This window comes from Ursus arctos, chromosome X (genome assembly GCF_023065955.2).
Source record: "Ursus arctos isolate Adak ecotype North America chromosome X, UrsArc2.0, whole genome shotgun sequence".
Taxonomy (NCBI): Eukaryota; Metazoa; Chordata; class Mammalia; order Carnivora; family Ursidae; genus Ursus; species Ursus arctos.
In genome coordinates, this window is record NC_079873.1 from 84,200,197 (window position 1) to 84,219,143 (window position 18,947).

Consider the following 18,947-nt stretch of genomic DNA (forward strand, 5'->3'; position numbering starts at 1 on the left):
ACATATTCTTCACAAGTGCACATTGAACATTTACCACGATAGACCACATGTCTGCCATATAACAAGTCTCAATAAAGTTAAAGGATTTGAGTCATATAAAGTACGTTCTCTGATCACAATGGAGTTAAATTAAAAATCGGTAAAAGAAAGATATATGGAAAATTCTCTGAATATTTGGAAAATAAATAACACTTCTAAATAATCTATGGCTCTAGAGTAAGTCTCAGAGAAAATTAGAAAGTATTTTAAACTGAATGATATGACAATATGAGACATACCAATTTGTGGGATATAGCTAGAACAGTGCTTAGAGGGACATTTATAGCACCAAACAGCCATTAGAAAAGAAAGATCTTAAATCAGTGACTTCAGCTTCCACAATAAGAAACTAGAAAAAGAACAAGTTTAATTCAAAACAAGCAGAAGAAAGGAAATAATAAATATAAGAACAGAATACTTATGTACTATATGATTTCATTTTTATAAAATTCTAGAAAATTCGAAGTATAGTAATAGCAGATTAGTGGTTACCTAGCAACAGAGTTGGGGAGAGGAAGGGATGCCTTAATAAAGGGGCACAAAAATATTTGGAGGTGTTGGATATGCTCATTATCTTGTTTGTAGTGGTGATTTCAGTCAAAATTCATCAAATTGTACTTCTTAAATACATCTAGCTTATTGAATGTAAATTATACCTTAACAGAGCTATAAACACACACGTGGGCGTGCATGAACGCACACACACACACAAGCATGTCTGAAAGATTCATTTAAGAAGACCAGTTGGCTAATCCCCTTATTCTACAGATAAGGAACCTGGGGTCCAAAGAGGGCAAGATCACACAGCCAATTCGTATGACTGGGATTAGAATTTAGGTGTCCTTATTCTTGGTCTTACTCTCCTTAGTATATCAACGGCAGAGCTCAGATTAAAGGAATAAATTAAATGGTGGGTTTTCAATCTTTTGTGGCATACCCCTGGGAAAGACATGGGCATGGTGAAAAGGAGTGACTTTCCCAGGATTTTTTCAATGACATGCTGGAACTGGCTCATACTGACTCATGACTATTGGTGGTTACATTTTCAGGAATTTTGCAAGTCAGTTGTTAAAGCCATTATTAGAAATTAAATGATTAAATTTGCAATTAAATTATTAAAATAAAGATCATAAATACTCTAAACTCACTACTTCCTAATTATTTTACTACATTTTACTATCATCTGTGCTCTTGAGGTTATTCACATCTATTGTATCTTGTGGCAGAATGTTAAATGATGGTGTTCTACGCTGCATCTCTTCTCTATTCCACGTTCAATGACATCACCTTGATAGCTTGAAATTGGCTATGGTGGGAGTGTTTATACCACAGAAATCAGCAAATGCTACATATAGAGATCCCCCCCACTCCCACCAGAGATCTGGTTGTTAAACATTTACCAGCACATATCTGCCTTGAAACATTACTTGCCCTGGGATTCATTTAAGGCTGACCTAGAAGGCAATCCATCAGTGCCTAAAGTTGTGCTAGGTAAACTGGGCAGACAATAAATGTTTAAGGGTAATCAGCTATCCTGGTTTGTCTATACTTTTGATTCTATGAACATCCCAGGGAACTCCTCAGTCCTGGGGAAGCCAGGATGGTTGATCATCCTAGCGTTTGCACATTTTTTTTATAAAGGAACCGGGTGTGTAAATCAATTGAAAACTATCTCTTTTCTTGGGGAAATAGCCCAAACAATCTCCTTCTGTGAGATAACTAGTGGCACAGTGCATAAAGCCCCACACATTACACAATCTCACTAGTAGCCAGGAGGAATGATAGGATCTTACATATGGTAGATGATCGAGAAATGCCCATTGGTGGTAGGTGACTGGAGAGAGGCAGGCCTACAATTGGAATGGAGGCCCAAAGGTGGTGGAAGCTCTAGAGTTTAGTCTACCAGCTGGTGGTAACTGCAGGTGGAAACAGACTCTGGATATGAGGCAGGCAGGGGTTGGGGAAGCCTCAAAAGAACATCAAAAAAGACTGTGACAATGGGTGTGAATGCTAAAGGGGATGGCTGCAACTTTGTAGTGTTCACTGTGGTTGTTAGCACTTTGAGGACATCAAAGGAGTTTACTGAGAAGGATGTGCCCATTCCACTTGGTTTTCCTTTTCTTCTCTTCAAGGCTCACTCCATCCAAAGGCTGAGTAGGCAGTTGTCCTATGCAGCATGGGAAAGTTTTCTCTGACCAAAGAACTGCCCCGCCTTTCCCCCACCCCACCCAGACCTGCAAATTTCACGAAAGTCAGTCTCTCTCATGAGGAAACAGGAAGCTAGTAGCAGCCTGTTAACATTTGACCTCAGATTAGTAAATTAGTTTCTGAATCGTTCCCAAGAGTCTGGAACATACAGAACAAGCAAGCTTCGGTGGTGAGAAAAGGAGAGGGGAACGTTCTGGAGCATTGGCAAACAACATGCCAGCCCTGGTTGGGGCATATCAGTAAGAGCCTAAATTGGAGGTAATGACCCAGGCAAGGAAGGGCAATATCACAAATAAATGTCACACACTTCCCAGTTTTATTTATGGTTGATTCAGTTTCTTTTGCCCACTGTGTCATCCTTGCTTTTCCAACTCTAGGAAATCTTTCTTGAAGAAATTCCATTCCCTGTGTGAATGTGTCACACTCCTCGCCAAGCCATTCCGTAATCACCATCAGAAGGGGCTGGGGAGGTATGGCTCCTTTTCCAAAAGAAACAGATAATAATTAATAATAGTAATAATAGTAGTAGCAGAAATGATTACTGTTCAAGCACTTTATTGTGATAGGCATTGTGTTTTACTGTATACTCTTTTGTTCTTTATTCTTTATTATTGAAGTATAGTTGACACACAATGTTATATTAGTTTCAGGTGTACAGCACAGTGACTCTACAACTCTCCATCTTATGCTGTGCTTACAAGTGTAGCTGCCACCTGTCACCATACAACACTGGTACAATACCATTGGCAATATTCCCCGTGCTGTACCTTTCATCCCAATGACTTATTCATTTCATAAGTGGAAGCCTGTACCTTCCACTCCCCTTTACCCATTTTCTCCATCCTTCCCATCCCACTACCCTCTGCAACCATTAGTTTGTTCTCCATATATATGGGTCTGTTTCTGCTTTTTTATTTGTTTTTTAGATTCCAAATGTAAGTGAAATCATATGGTATGTGTCTTTCTCTGTATGACTTATTTCACCTACCATAATACCCTCTAGTTTCATACATATTGTTTGCAAATGTCAAGATCTCATTCTTTTTTATGGCATAGTAATACTCTGTGTGTGTGTGTGTGTGTGCACGCACGCGTGCGTATTATCATATCTTCTTTATCCATTCATCTATTGACAGACATTTAGGTTGCTTCCATATCTTGGCTATTGTAAATAATGCGGAAATAAACATAGGGATGCATATATCTTTTCAAATTAATGTTTTTGTTTTCTTTGGGTAAATATCCAGTAGTAGCATTACTTGATTGTGTGGTATTTCTATTTGTAATATTTTGAGGAATCTTGATACTGTTTTCCAAAGTGGCTGTACCAATTTACATTCTCCCAATAGAGCACAAGGGTTTCTTTTTCTCCACATTCTTGCCAACACTTGTTATTTCTTATCTTTACAATTCTAGCTATTCTGACAGGTGTAATGTGGTACCACATTGTGTGTGTGTGTGTGTGTGTGTGTGTGTTTTAAAGATTTTATTTATTTATGAGAGAGTGAGAGAGAGAAAGAGAGAGAGTGTGCACAAGTGGGGGGAGGGGCAGAGGGAGAGGGACAAGCAGACTCCACTGAGCATGGAGGCCAACACAGGCCACATCCCAGGACCCTGAGATCATGACCTGAGTTGAAGTCAGATGCTTAACAGACTGAGCCACCCAGGTGCCCCTCTCATTGTGATTTTGATTTGCATTTCCCTGATGATGAGTGATGTTGAGCATATATTCATGTGTCTGTTGGCCATCTGTACGTCTTCTTTAGAAAAAGGTCTATGCAGGTTCTCTGCCCATTTGTTCATCAGATATTTGTTTTTTGTGTGTTCAGTTGTATAAGTTCTTTATATATTTCGGATATTAACTCCTTATCAGACATATCATTTGCAAATATCTTCTCCTATTCAGTAGGTTGCCTTTTCATTTTCTTGATGCTTTCTTTCACTGTGCAAAACTTTTTATTTTGGTGTAATCCCAATAGTTTATTTTTGCTTTTGTTTCCCTTGCTTGAGGAGATACTTCTAGAAAAATGTTGCTAAGGCTGATGTCAAACAGATTACTGTCTATATTTTCTTCTATGACTTTTATGGTTTCATGTCTCAACATTTAGGTCTGTAATCCATTTTGAGTTTATTTTTGTGTATGGTGTGATAAAGTGGTTGATTTCATTCTTTTACATATAGCTGCCTAGTTTTCCCAAGACCATTTACGGAAGAGACTGTCTTGTTTTCCATTGTATATTCTTGCTTCCTTTGTCATAGATTAACCATCTAAGCATGAGTTTATTTCTGGGCTCTCTATTTTGTTCCATTGATCTACTTGTTTATTTTTGTGCCAGTACCATATTGTTTTGATTACTACAGCTTTGTAGTATAGTTTGATATCTGGGATTGTGATACTTCCAGCTTTGTTCTTCTTCCTCAATATTGTTTTGGATATTTAGAGTCTTTTGTCGTTTCATAGAAATTTTAATAATATTTTTTTTAGTTCCGTGAAAAATACTATTGGTATCTTTAATAGGGATTGCCTTGAATCTATAGCTTGCTTTGGGTAGTGTGGACATTTTAACAATATTAATTCTTTTAATCCATGAGAATTGGTATGTTTTTCCATTTGTTGTTGTCTCCACTTTCTTTCATCAATGTTTCTAGATTTCAGAGTACATGTCTTTAACATCCTTGGTTTAGTTTATTCCTGGGTATTTTATTATTTTTGGTGCAATTGTAGATGGAACTGTTTTCTTAATTTCTTTTTCTGTTACTTTGTTATTAGTATAGGAATGCAACATATTTCTTTATATTAATATTGTATCCTGCAACTTTACTGAATTTACTTGTTATTTCGAATAGTTTTCCAGTAGAATATTTTGGGTTTTCTATGTATTATATTTTCTTGTTTAATTCTATGAAGTAGATATTTATTTTCTTCATGTTACATATGAGATGTACAGTTGTCAAGTAATTTGCCAAAGGTCTCATAGGTAGTAAATGGCAGAGCCAAAATTCAAACCTGTGTGACCCCAAACTTGTGTTAACAACCATACTTCATCATGTAGACTCTGTCTAGGCTTGGAGAAAGAAGGAAGTTGACACAAAATAATAATTATTTCATTCCACAAATGTATATGCACTTTCTATTATGTGCTGGACCTATAGGGTATAAAAAAATGAGTATGCACAGTCCTTGCACTTAACATGATTACAATTGAACAGAGGGGTTACATCCTCCGTTCTAATAGATCTAATAGAAAGCAGAGTTGGATCAGGACCATAACATAATAATGATTAATAGCTACCAATTATTGAGAGCATACTATGTGCCAGGCACTATGCAAATACATTCTTCACATATATATTCCTCATGACAACTCTGGGACTATTACTACATTTTATAGTTTGGGAAACAAGGCTAGCAGAGGCTTCATTAACTTCTGTGGCTCAGAATAGTGTGTCACTAGCCTCTTCACTTATACCTTGTTTACAAGTGAATTAAAGTTATCGGCACCCAACTCAGAGCCTACAAACTAGAGCCACCAGCAGCTTCAGGATCACATGTACCTCATCCAGCATCTAGTCTGAAGCAGCCTGACCCTCTACTTTCATTGCATTTGGAACCGTGAGAACAGTGAAGGCCACCAGATCCCCATTATTGGCCATCATCATAGATACACCTCCCTTTTTTTGTTTAAAATTATGTATTTATCATATCACGTCCACTGGGCAAGATTCTCAACTAATGACTTATTGGACATCATGTCAAAACCTAATGATGTACTGTACCTTAGCTATTTGAATTTAAGTTAAAAAAAAAAAGAAAAACCAAAATAAATAAATAAATAAAATGGATAGTCTATCCAAGTTATTAGGCATAAATAAATAAATAAATAAATAAATAAATAAATAAATGTATTCATTATGATTGTACTAAGTGCCACTGAACTATACACTTTCAAATGGTTAAAATGGTACATTTTCTAACAGACACATGAAAAAATGTTCAAAATCATTAGCCATCAGGGAAATTCAAATCAAAACCACACTAAGATACCACCTTACGCCAGTTAGAATGGCAAAAATTGACAAGGCAAGAAACAACAATTGCTGGAGAGGATGTGGAGAAAGGGGATCCCTCCTACATTGTTGGTGGGAATGCAAGTTGGTACAGCCACTCTGGAAAACAGTGTGGAGGTGCCTTAAAAAGTTAAAAATTGAGCTACCCTATGACCCAGCCATTGCACTACTGGGTATTTACCCCAAAGATACAGACATAGTGAAGAGAAGGGCCATATGCACCCCAATGTTCATAGCAGCATTGTCCACAATAGCTAAATCGTGGAAGGAACCGAGATGCCCTCCAACAGATGACTGGATTAAGAAGTTGTGGCCCATATATACAATGGAATATTACTCAGCTATCAGAAAGAACGAATTCTCAACATTTGCTGCAGCATGGATGGCACTGGAGGAGATAATGCTAAGTGAAATAAGTCAAGCAGAGAAAAACAATTATCATATGATTTCTCTCATCTATGGAACATAAGAACTAGGAAGATCAGTAGGGGAAGAAAGGGATAAAGAAAGGGGGGTAATCAGAAGGGAGAATGAACCATGTGAGACTATGGACTCTGAGAAACAAACTGAGGGCCTCAGAGGGGAGGGGGGGTGGGGGAATGGGATAGGCCGGTGATGGGTAGTAAGGAGGGCACGTATTGCATGGTGCACTGGGTGTTATACGCAACTAATGAGTCATCGAACTTTCCATCAGAAACCAGGGATGTACTGTATGGTGACGAACATAATATAATAAAAAACATTAAAATAAAAAAAATGGTACATTTTATGTTATGTTTATTTTACCACAATAAGATACATCTTTTATACAAAATGTTGACTTTTATGCAAAGCTTAATATATATCACATGGTTACAGAAAGTCACTTTCCTTCAGAAAAGGTTCAAAAGCTAAATGCTCAGGGCAACAGAGCCTTTTCCCAAAAGACCAGTTCTGCCACCACCTCAGCAGTTTGGAGAACAGCCTTGCTGCAGTCATCTCTCATGTTCTCATATTATTTTGTGCTACTTCTCCCTAGCTCTTCTTCCCATGACACCCTTCCCTCACAAATATGTCCACTGTGTCCACCAGATCCTTTGTTATGTGATAAATAAGCTCTCCTACATGTTCCTCCTCCTCACCAAATGGTACTTGCTCCTCCTTGTCCTAGCTGACTCTGGCATTTTGCCAAGGACACTCAGCTACAGGGACTGAAAGAGGGACTCACATCCTCCTGCTTTGCTGAGGAAGCTTCCTGGCCATTGTTCCTCTGCCCTCCTGGAAACACAATGTTAAGGCACCTGCCAGCGAAATCAATCACTTACTGTACCTCATTTCTGTTGCCTAGATACTGGTCATGCCCTCAAAGTAATCCTGTTTTAGGCTCTTACACATAGCTTTTCTTTTCTTTCTTCTTTCTTTCTTTCTTTCTTTCTTTCTTTCTTTCTTTCTTTCTTTCTTTCTTTCTTTCTTTCTCTTTCTTTCTTTCTTTCTTCTTTCTTTCTTCCTTCCTTCTTTCTTTCTTTCTTTCTTTCTTTCTTTCTTCTTTTCTTTCTTTCTTTCTTTCGATTTTATTTATTTATTTGAGAGAGAAAGAGAGCATGAGCAGGGAGGGGGACAGAGGGAGAGGGAGAAGCAGGCTCCCCGCTGAGCAGGGATCCTGATGTGGGGCTCGGTCCCAGGACCCTGGGATCATGACCTGAGCTTAAGGCAGATGCTTAACTGACTGAGCCACCCAGGTGCTCCCTAACACATAGCCTTTCTTGCCAACATTCATGTCATTGTCCTGGGGGCTTCACTGTTCACTTGGTTTATGCATCCAAAACTTTGGCCTAGCAGTTCTTGACTTCTTAAAACCTAATGTATTAATGCCTCCATTTTAGTTACCCTCTTTCATGCCTACCCTCTAGACCTGTGCAGCCCAAACAGTGGCTATTTACATTTTAATGAACTGAGATTAAATAAAAATTTCAAATCATCTTCTCAGTTGCATTAGCCACATTTCAAGTGCTCAATAGCTACATATGGCTAGTAGCTACCATATTAGATAATGGAGGTAGAGAAAATTTTTATTATTGGAGACAGTTCTATTAGATAGCATAGCTCATGACGCCATTCTCACCCAGAACTGCTCCATCTCAAAAATATTTAAAAATGTGTTGTGTATTTACAATTTGCTAGGCACTGCTCATGGAGCTGATGATACAGTGGTGAACAAAACAAGCACTGTGTATTACAGTTTACTACACAGCTATAGTAATGAAGACAGTGTGGCATTGGAAGAGGGATAGACACATAGGTCATTAAAACAGAATAGAGAACTTAGAAATAAACCCACACATATATGCTCAACTTTTTTTTGTTTTGTTTTTACAAAGCTGTTCAATAAGGAATGGTAGCCTTTTCAACAAACAGCAAATTTGATAAGCAATTCGATACTAACAGACACACACACAAAAGAAAATATGAACCTCAGCCTAAACCTCACACCTTATACAAAAATTAAGATAAATTGTTGATGTAAATATAAAGTATAAAATAATAAAACTTTAGAAAATGTATAGGAGAAAATCTTCTGGATCTAGGGTTACATAAAACTTAAAAATTAATTAAAAACCTTTGCTCTGCAAAAGATTCTGTTAAGAAGATGAAAAGACAAGCTACAAACCAGGAGAAAATGTTTACAAACCATGTATCCAAAAAAGAACTCATATCTAAAATATATAAAGAACTCTCAAAACTCAACAGTAAAAAAAAAAAACCAGACAATTTAATTAGAAAATTAGCAAAAGACATGAACAGATATTTTACTGAAGAGGATATACAGATGTCAAATAAGCACATGAAACAATGTTAGACGATATTAGCCATTATAGAAATGCAAATAGAACCACAGTAAAATACCACCACACACCTAACAGAATGGCAAAAATAAAAACAGTAATAACACTAAATGATGATAATGATGCAGAGAAACAATCACTCATACATTGCTGGTGGAAATATAAAATGGTACAGTCACTGAGGAAAACAGGTTGTCAGTTTCTTATAAAACTAAACCTACAACTACTATATGACCCAGTAATTATAACCCCGGGCATTTATCCCAGAGAAATGGGAATTTATGTTCCCACAAAAACCTATACATGAATGTTCATTGGAATTTTATACCTAATAACTCCAAACTGGAAACAACCCAAATGTTCTTCAAGAGATTACTAGAGAACAGGTAAATAGGTTTTAAAAATATGGTACATCCATACCCTGGAATATGACTCAGCAATGAAAAGAGATATTGATTGATACATTTGATGACCTGGATGAATCTTCAGATAATTATTGTGAATGAAAAAAAAAGCAAATCTCAGAAGATTACATACTTTATGATTCTGTTTATATAACATTCTTGAAATGACAAAATTTAGAAATGGAGGACATATTAGTGGCTAAGGGCAGGGATGGGGAAAGCAAGGATCTGGGAGCACTTAGAAGTGGCTGTGGTTATAAAAAGCACCATAAGAGATCCTCACAGTAATGGAACTGTTTCATATTTTGACTATCATTATCAATATTCTGGTTAGGATATTATAATATAATATAGTTTCACAGGAAGCTGGGTGAAGCGTGAGATCTCTGTCTTATTTTTTACAACTGCATATAAATCTATAGTCATAATAAGTTCAGTTTTTAAAAAGCCAAGGAAAGTGAACATTTCAAGAAGGGGGAAGTGATTAACTGGTCAAATGCTGCCAAGAAGTCTAGAAGGATAAGAAATGAAAAATGCCCATCAGTTTTGACAATATGGAGGTTACTGTGACCTGCTTAGGAGCTGTTTTGCCATAAGTAAAGGGGCTGGAAACCAGATGGAAATGGGATGAGGTGTAAATAGGAGGCAAGGAAACAATGACAGTAAAAAGAGACAACTCTTTCAAGAAGTTTGGTGAAAGGAATGGTGGTAGCTTGAGTGAAGTGTGGAGTTGAGCAATTTTTGTTTGTTTTCTTTTTTTTTTTAATGGAGATGCTTAAACACGTTCAAACCTGTTGGGAAGGATCCAATAGAGAGGGAAAAACTGAACAAACAAGAAAGAGGAGGGATCATTAATAACACAAGGCTCCTGAAAGATAACGGACAATGGGATCAAAAGTATACATGGGGGATTGCCATTGGAGAGAAGTGGTACCACATTTTTCTAATGTAACAGAAGAGAATAAGATGAGGATGGAAGCAGATAGTTTTCTCTGTGATGTTAGAGAACGGCTGAGAGCAGGGGTGGATGTGAAGGGCGGAGGAAGATATATGAAGGAGAACTGGGGCTTAAGGAGATGGAAAGGGATTGAAATATTTGTTCTGGAGAATGAGTTGACCAAAGAAATTCACTAGGATTGTCTGACAGTGATGTGGGTGCATTTAGGATTGATAATCTTAAATTTCTTGTAAATCAGTATGACCTGTCGTGTGAACTTCTCTAACCGTGCTCAGGTAAAGAAAAAAAGAAAACAGAGTTGGACTTAACAGGGTGGGGGTTTTACAAAACAAGTTTAAGGTGAGGAAGCTTACTACTGCCAAGAGTGTTACTGAAATGGTGAACCATGACATCTAAGCTAAGTAATGAAGGGAGTAAAAAAGAGCCCTGATAGATTGAGAGGAAGCAGATGGATCCATGGACTTTAGGAGCTGAGGAGTGATCACAGTGCTAGTTGAAAAAAACTGGGAATAGGAGGTTGTTGTTGAAGATGAGGATGCTTGAACTCGTGACTTCGGGAATGAAGCAGTTTCAGGTAATAACAAGATCTGGGGTGTAGCTATGGGTGTGTGTGATTAAGGGGAAAGAGAAGATCTTTTGAGATGAAGAGGTCAAGGAACTGAAATGTCAGATGGGTTAGTTTTGGAGATGTTGAAATCACTCAGGATAGGGCTAGGGCTTGGGCTTAAAGTGGGAAGAAAAGCTGTGGAACCAGGGTCAAAGTCATCAGTAAGTAAAAAGGGAGTGGCACAAAGGTAATTTGATGAGTGGTGAAGAGGGAAAGAAGGTGTATTATTAAATGGCCTCAAAGGATTGGATTTGGTTTTTATAGTTTTGGGGTTTGTTTTGGGAGCATAGGGAAGTAATGGTCTGAAATGGGGAGCAAGCAGAACACCAATTTCACCTTTCATCTTGCTTTGAGGACAGAAAAGATTAACCCTACTCTAGAGGGCTGCAGTGGTGGCCACGAAGTCTTCCGTAACAGATTCAATGAAGAGTCTGAAGATAGGATGTTTACTGCATATGGTGAGGCAGTTCGTGGGTACAGAGGAAAATTTCTGGGGGTGGAGGAGGAGTGGAGTACTGAATCAGGGGCAAGGAAGTACATGGCATTATGGGGATGGTGGTGGAATTGATGCTGGGGAAGGACGAGTAGTGATAACCAGGGTGAAGGGTTAGTGGATTCAGTCTGAGCAGATCTTGGGGAGTAGAACTCAAGCCTAATAGCTGGAGTTCCCTCAGCCTAACATCTATAGTCTCTGTCTCTTTGGACTAATATGGTAGCAAAGTCAGAGGTTACAGTTTCTGCACTGGCATGGCCTGGAGTGGCACCGGTCTCAGAAGAGGTGGCTTCAGGTCTCAATCCTTGTGTCCTGGAGTTGTGGTATCCCTGGTGGTTAGAGTTCCACTTTTCCAGCCAGACCTTCTATCTCTCTAGTCTTTATGTTTTTATTGTCATTAAAGTTACTCTTCTAACTAATTTAACTCTTTAGTCCTTTGGCCCTTTCTTTATTTCCCAAGCAATCTATCAGCCCTGTCTTCTTCATTTCCACCCCAGACAACTATCTTACTAATATTTTCAACCTGCCTTGCCACTAGTCCACCCATTCTACTTTTATAATAGCAGAACCCTGAATCTAGGTCAAGCCAAAATGTCTGTCTCCTATGCATGGAGATTGACTTCAGTCTCAGCTGGGCTTTCCACACTGCCATGGATCCTTTCTGGGCCCTTCACAGCATTCTCTCCCATTCACCCAAGAAGCCAGTTCAGGTCTTCATCGGTTTTCCTAAGTCCTCTTCCTCCTGTCTCTCAGCAGATAACCTGGACTCCCACTTTACCATAAATACAGAGGCCAGAAATAACCTCAACTTCCTGCCACCCAAACTGATACAACCTTCATAGACTTATAGCCATCTGTCTAAGGTTAAGCATGACATTTATGTTCTGTATCCTCCTTCCTTCTTAGGAATTTTGATACATGTTTGAAAACCCTCCCTTCTTGTCTCCCAGCTGTATCTTCAACCTCTCCTTCTCTACTAGCTTCTCTTTGTCTCTCTCTCTCTCTCTCTCTCACACACACACACACACACACCATACACACATACACTGCTTGCTGCGTATAAATAGATCAAGTATCATTTGTCTTGAAAAAAATTCTCTTTTCAAAAAAGTATTTATCTTGTATTTTATTCAAAATTAAGTCTATTGTGACTGAATTAATTACATTTCCACTGCACAAAAGCTTGTGTGTGGTGGGGTAGGAGGGAAGAGAAAGGAAGATAATAGAAGGAAAAGGAATGGAAGGGAAGGGAAGAGAAGGGAAGGGGAGAGAAGACAAGACAAGACAAGACAAGACAAGAAAATGCAAGAGAAGAGAAGAGGAAAGGAGGATGCTGACAGTGTAAGATAATAATGTTTCAACACAGCCTGTAGTAATATCAAGCAGCTATTAGAATGATGCTTGTACAGCACATTTGTTATCATGGCGAAGTGTTTACAATGTATTTTAATTGAAAAACAAATTACAGAACAATATGAATGGTTTGATACCATTTTTGTAAAAATGTGTGTGTGTGTGTGTGTGTGTGTGTGTGTGTGTGTGTGTTGTATAAGGCAGTGATGGTCCAGAGAGTTAAATGCCAAAATGTTACCCATGATAATTTCTGGTTTGTGGGATACCTTTGATTCGCCAATATTTTCTAAATCTTCTGCATTAAACACGTAAATTTTATAATAAGGAAAAAACCTCCCTAGACACTAGATCATTCCCTCTCTGTAGCTACAACTTATCTCTCTTTTTTCCTTCAAATCTAAACGTTTTGAATAGTCTCCACTCACTGTTTCCATTTCTTCCCTCTCCAGTGGCTCAATTGTTTGCAATATGGCCTGAGTTCCCACCACCTACTGAAACTATCCTCACCAAGGTCACCCATGACATCTTTTTTGCTAACCTACTGGATATTTTCTGTACTTATCTGACCTACCCAAATTGTTGGCCTGGTTGATACTATATTATGGATTGCTCTGTTCTTCCTTGTACTCCTTTGTCTCTTCAGTCCCAGGATCACAGTTTCTAGGTTTCCTGGCAGCAAGGGTGTGAACTGAAAAGGCAGCCAAATGTGGGTTTAAATACTGGCTCTGGGGTGCCTGGGTAGCTCAGTCGTTAATTGTCTGCCTTTGGCTCAGAGTGTGATCCCACGGTCCTGGGATTGAGCCCCGCTTCTTCCTCTCCCACTCCCCCTGCTTGTGTTCCCTCTCTCGCTGGCTGTCTCTCTCTCTGTCAAATAAATAAATAAATAAAATCTTTAAAAAAACACTGGCTCTGTCACTGACTAGCAGCATAAACTTGGACTCTGGGGCTCAGTTTCCTTCTCAGGAGATGATAACGCCTACTTCATAAAGTTTTGTTCAGGATTAAATGAGCCGATGTTGATGAAACACTTAGCAGTCACTGGTACATGGCAAGTGGTGGTAAGTGAAAGTAGTAGCATTAGTAGAATTCTTCTTCTTCTTACTTCTCTGAATTTTCTTCTTAGGTTCCCCTTTAAATGTCAGTGCTCTCTAGGGTTCTGTCCTGGGTCTTATTCTCTTCTGATGCTAAAACCTGTTCTTGGGTGATCTCATCCATACACATGGCTTCAACTACCACCAAATATTGATAAACTGTCAAATCTGTACCCTCATCCAGACCTTTCTTCTGAGTTCCAGACTCTACTAATCATCTGCCTGAGGTTCACCACTTGAATGTCTCCTACCAGAATTTCAGAGATGAGAGGATTGTGTAGATCAGTGGTTATCAACTGAGGACCATTTTGTTTGGAGTCATTTTTAGTGGTCATGGCTGGTGGCCTTGTGGAGGATGTGTGTCTCATTGAAATCAAGCAGGTAGAGGCCAGAGATGCAGCTAAACATCCTACAATACACAGGACAGCCTCTCACAACAAAGAATTTTCTGGACCCAAATGTCAATAGTGTCAAGGTTGAGATTCTCTGGTGTAAATAATCTCTAAAGTCTCAGCCCTGACATTTTGTAGGGAACATTCAAGTGATGATGAACAGGGGCTAGAGAAAGAGGTGGCATGATTAAGATCACAAGGGTTTCAGTGACAGAGTGATCGTTGATACCATCCTCCTCACTGCTTTTTTGCCTTCCACCCCTTGTGCTGCTTTTCTTCTGCTTCCTTTGTAAACTCTTCTTCCTGTATCTATTCCTTAAGCAGCTGTCCCTTCAGACTTCTGTTCTCATCTCTGCCCCTCTCAACATCTCTCCCTCATTCCATGATCTCATCTATTTCCATGGCTTCATCTTCAATCTATGTGCTGCTGACTTCCAGGTCTATGTTTCCAGGCCAGACTTGGATCTCTCAAGGTCCAGATTCATAGAGCCACATAACTATCTATGTACTATTATTCAGAATACCTCCTGAACATAATTTCTCTTCCAATATCCAAGGCTTGAGGATTTTGAAGGAGTATAATACATGCTATGTTATTCCCCATGCCCTCTATTTTATTCACATAGCTGTGTACTGTCTCATGTTCCAGACCGATTTTTCATTTTTTTTCTGCCTAGTATCCCACTCTCTGGAATTCTGACAAGTGGCAAGTGCTAGTCTTATATATTCATCCATACATGTATTCGCCAAATGACTTAGTATGTTTGAGATACAGCAGTTTTGAGGAATTAGTATAGGGCTATTTTATTTATTTATTTATTTATTTATTTTTAATTCTTATTAAAATTTTTATTTATTTATTTATTTATTTATTTATTTATTTATTTAAGAGACAGAGATAGAGCAAGAGTGGGGGGCAGGGAGGGGCAGAGGAAGAGGGAGAAGCAGACTCCCTGCTGAGCATGGAGCCTGATATGGGGCTCAATCCCAGGACCCTGAGATCATGACCTAAGCTGAACGTAGACGTTTAACCGACTGAGCCACCCCTATATAACTCTACTTTAGAAGACATAACTGATTAAGCTTTATCCTGGTTCTGTCATTAGTTGGCTATGTGATGTTGGGTAATTTAGTTTCTTTTTCTGGGCCTCAGTTTCCTTATCTGCAAGTTGAGAGGGTTGGATGAGGACAGATTCCAGAATATGCCTGATTATAACAATTACCAGAACTACTTGTTAAAAATAAAAATTTCCAGGCACTTCTCCAAAGTAGGATTCAGTATAGGTTGTTACGTCATAGATTTCAACAAGTAAAATCCCCTGTGTCAACCTTACCTGTAACAGACAAACTCAAGTGCAAAAATCCATCTGCAAAACTCGGGATTGTCCCTCCAGTCCAGCTCTGTCCCATCCCAGAGGACCCAACACACTTCTGCACTCCTAGCATTAATGTCTCCCCATATCCCTTCACCACTCCATAGCCACAGGAGAGGTCACATCTGTTGGGGCTAAGAGGGGGCATAAAATCAGGGAAAGCTTCATGGAAGAAGCTGCTGGGGCTAGGCCTTGAGGGATGGTGCAGAATTTCACTAGAGGTGAAGGGAAAGAATTTTGCAGAAAGAAGCCATGGTGTGAATTTATTTATTCAAACAATGTATAGTGGTAACTACTGTGTGCCAGGCTCTAAGAGCAAGGTTTAGGTTAGAAGGACATGGCTTTGAAGTCAGAGGGACCTGGGTTCCAAAGACCTGTTTGTTGTACTCTCATCCACCCCACCTCCCTCACTGCCTACAGCAGCCTTCTGTTCTCCTCAGGCCAAAGAGGCAGCTTGCACTCTAGCTCTCACTGCTCAAAAGCAGTTGTATAATGGGCAGCCATATTGCTTTACAATCTGTCCAATCCCTGCTCCCCAACATCAGAGGCCTGTTTTGGTGACTTTGGAATTTGTCTGTAGCAATTTCAACTGAAATATGCAAACTCAGGTACAAAACTTTGAGTCTCTCATCCCCAATCTCTGGTCAGGAAAAGTCTCTCAGGGCCCATTTGCATAGGTTGCTCCCCCCGCCCTCAGCCTGTGTGCACATGTGCAGTGGTCTGTGTCAGCCACGTTGTCTCCTTTTTCTGGTGGGGTGCCTGTGGTCATGTGGTTACCAGGGGCTGCGTGTGCTTGTGAGGTTTTCTGCTCTAATCCATTAGTATTAGTGTGAAAAGGTTTGTAGTTTTGGTAACCCTACAGTTTGTGGCACTATTAATCATTACACTGTGACAAGAGTGACCATTTATCGAGACTTGCCCCACAGGAAAGTAAGTCACAATAAGTCATTCTATTTATACCCTTATAAGGAGTCTCAGCTCCAGGGTACACAATTAGGGGTGAAAATCTCCATATGAAAGCAGAGTATCTGTCCCAGAAAGGCAGTTTGAACCTCTTGGTGATAAGTCTGAGTATATTATATTAGTGTTCTCTAGTACTGGGTTATAATTTGCTTGCAACAAAGTGGAGTTAAAAATCAGGGTGTAATGCCCAATCTCCCTGGTCTGCCTGTGATATATTCAAAAGGTGACAATTGATGTTTACCAGAAAGGGCTCCTTTGGGCCAATGAGACTACCTTAGGCCAAGGTAGTTGTAAGTATTCAGAAAGTTTAGGAAGTTTTAATTTTAAAACCCAAATATATCACGTAGTTATCCCAACAACAACAAAAAAGGTGAAATTGGAGCTCCAGCAATGGGGACATCCTAGTTAGGCTCACCTGTGAGCTGGAGACCCAGGGGTGGGAGGTAAGGTGGGATGGCCAGTGATTTGGGTATTTCAGTGAGGTAGAACCCTTGCCACTGCAGCTGGGCCAGTCTTGGCCCTGAGTCAGTAGCGATCCCATCCACTCCCACTCCTGTGATCTGATGGCTGCAGCAGCTTCTGTGGGTCTTGACCATGCCTATAGCTGACAGACTTCCAGCCCACCGAAGGACATGGTGCCTTTGGGCTGCAGGCTTGGTGGATCAAGTGGAATGGCAGTAGCTCAGATGCAAAAAGGGCTGTGAGGAGCCATGAGGGCCCAAGAAGTGTGGTCAACATGGATGCTAGCTAGGCCACCTCAACTTTAGATCACGGACCCACAGAGTTCTGGGGATCTGGTGTGACTGCTGTGTCCCAGTTGCATTAGATGCTACCTGGCACTGGCGACAATAGATTTTAACCATTTTAAAAAAATATTTATTTATTTATTTATTTATTTATTTATTTATTTAGCATGAGTGGGAGGGACAGAGGGAGAGGGAGAGAGAATCTCAAGTAGACTCCCTGCTGAGCATAGAGCCAGATGCAGGGCTCTATCTCATGACCCTGAGATCATGACTTGAGCTGAAACCAAGAGTCAGAGACTTAACCAACTGTGCCACCCAGGTGCCCCTGAACATAGGCTTTTCAATTCTTTTAAGTGTATACTTTGGAGTGGAATTGCTGGGTCATACGGTAACTCTATGTTTAACTTTTTGAAGAACTGCCAAAATTTTTTCCACAGTGACTGTGTCATTTTACATTCCCAACAGCAATGTATGAGGGTTCTAATTTCTCCACATTATCACTGACAATACATTGGTATTTTCCATTTCTTTGATTATAGCCACTCTAATGGATGTATCTCATTGTGGTCTTGATTCACATTTCCCAAATAACTAATGATCTTTGCATATATTTACTGGTCATTTTTATTTCTTCTTTGGAGATATGTCTTTTTAAACTTTTTGTCCATTTTTAAGTTAGATTGCTTGCCTTTTTATTGTTGAGTTGCAAGTGTTATATTTTGTATACTAGACCATTACCAACTATATGATCTGTAAATATTTTCTCTAATCCAGTGAGTTGTTTTTTCACTTCCTTGATGGTGTCCTTTGACACAGAAAATTTTCTTTTTCTCTCTTTTTTTAAATCCACATTCCAGTTAGTTAACATACAGTGTAATATTACTTTCAGGCATACAATATAGTGATTCAACACTTCCATACAACACACAGTGCTCACCACAAGTGACTGCTTAATCTCTATTACCTATTTCACTCATCCCCTCTGGTAACCATCAGTTTATTCTCTTGAGTTAAGAGTCTGTTTCTTGGTTTGCCTCTCTCTCTTTTTTCCCCTTTGCTTTGTTTTGTTTCTTAAATTTTACATATGAGTGAAATCTTATGGTGTTTGTGTTTCTCTCACTGACATATTTCAGTTAGCATAGTGCTCTCTAGCTCCATCCATTTCATTGCAGATAGCAAGATTTCATTCTTTTTTATGGCTAAGTAGTAGTCCATTTTGTGTGTGTGTGTGTGTGTGTGTGTGTGTGTAGATATATATATATATATATATCACATCTTCCTTCTCCATTCATCAGTTGGTGGATGCTTGAGGTGTTTCCATAATTTGGCTATTGTAGATAACACTGTTATAAACATTGGGGTATATGTATCCTTTGGAATTAGTCTTTTTGTATTCTTTGAGCAAATACCTAGTAGTGCAGTTGCTGGAT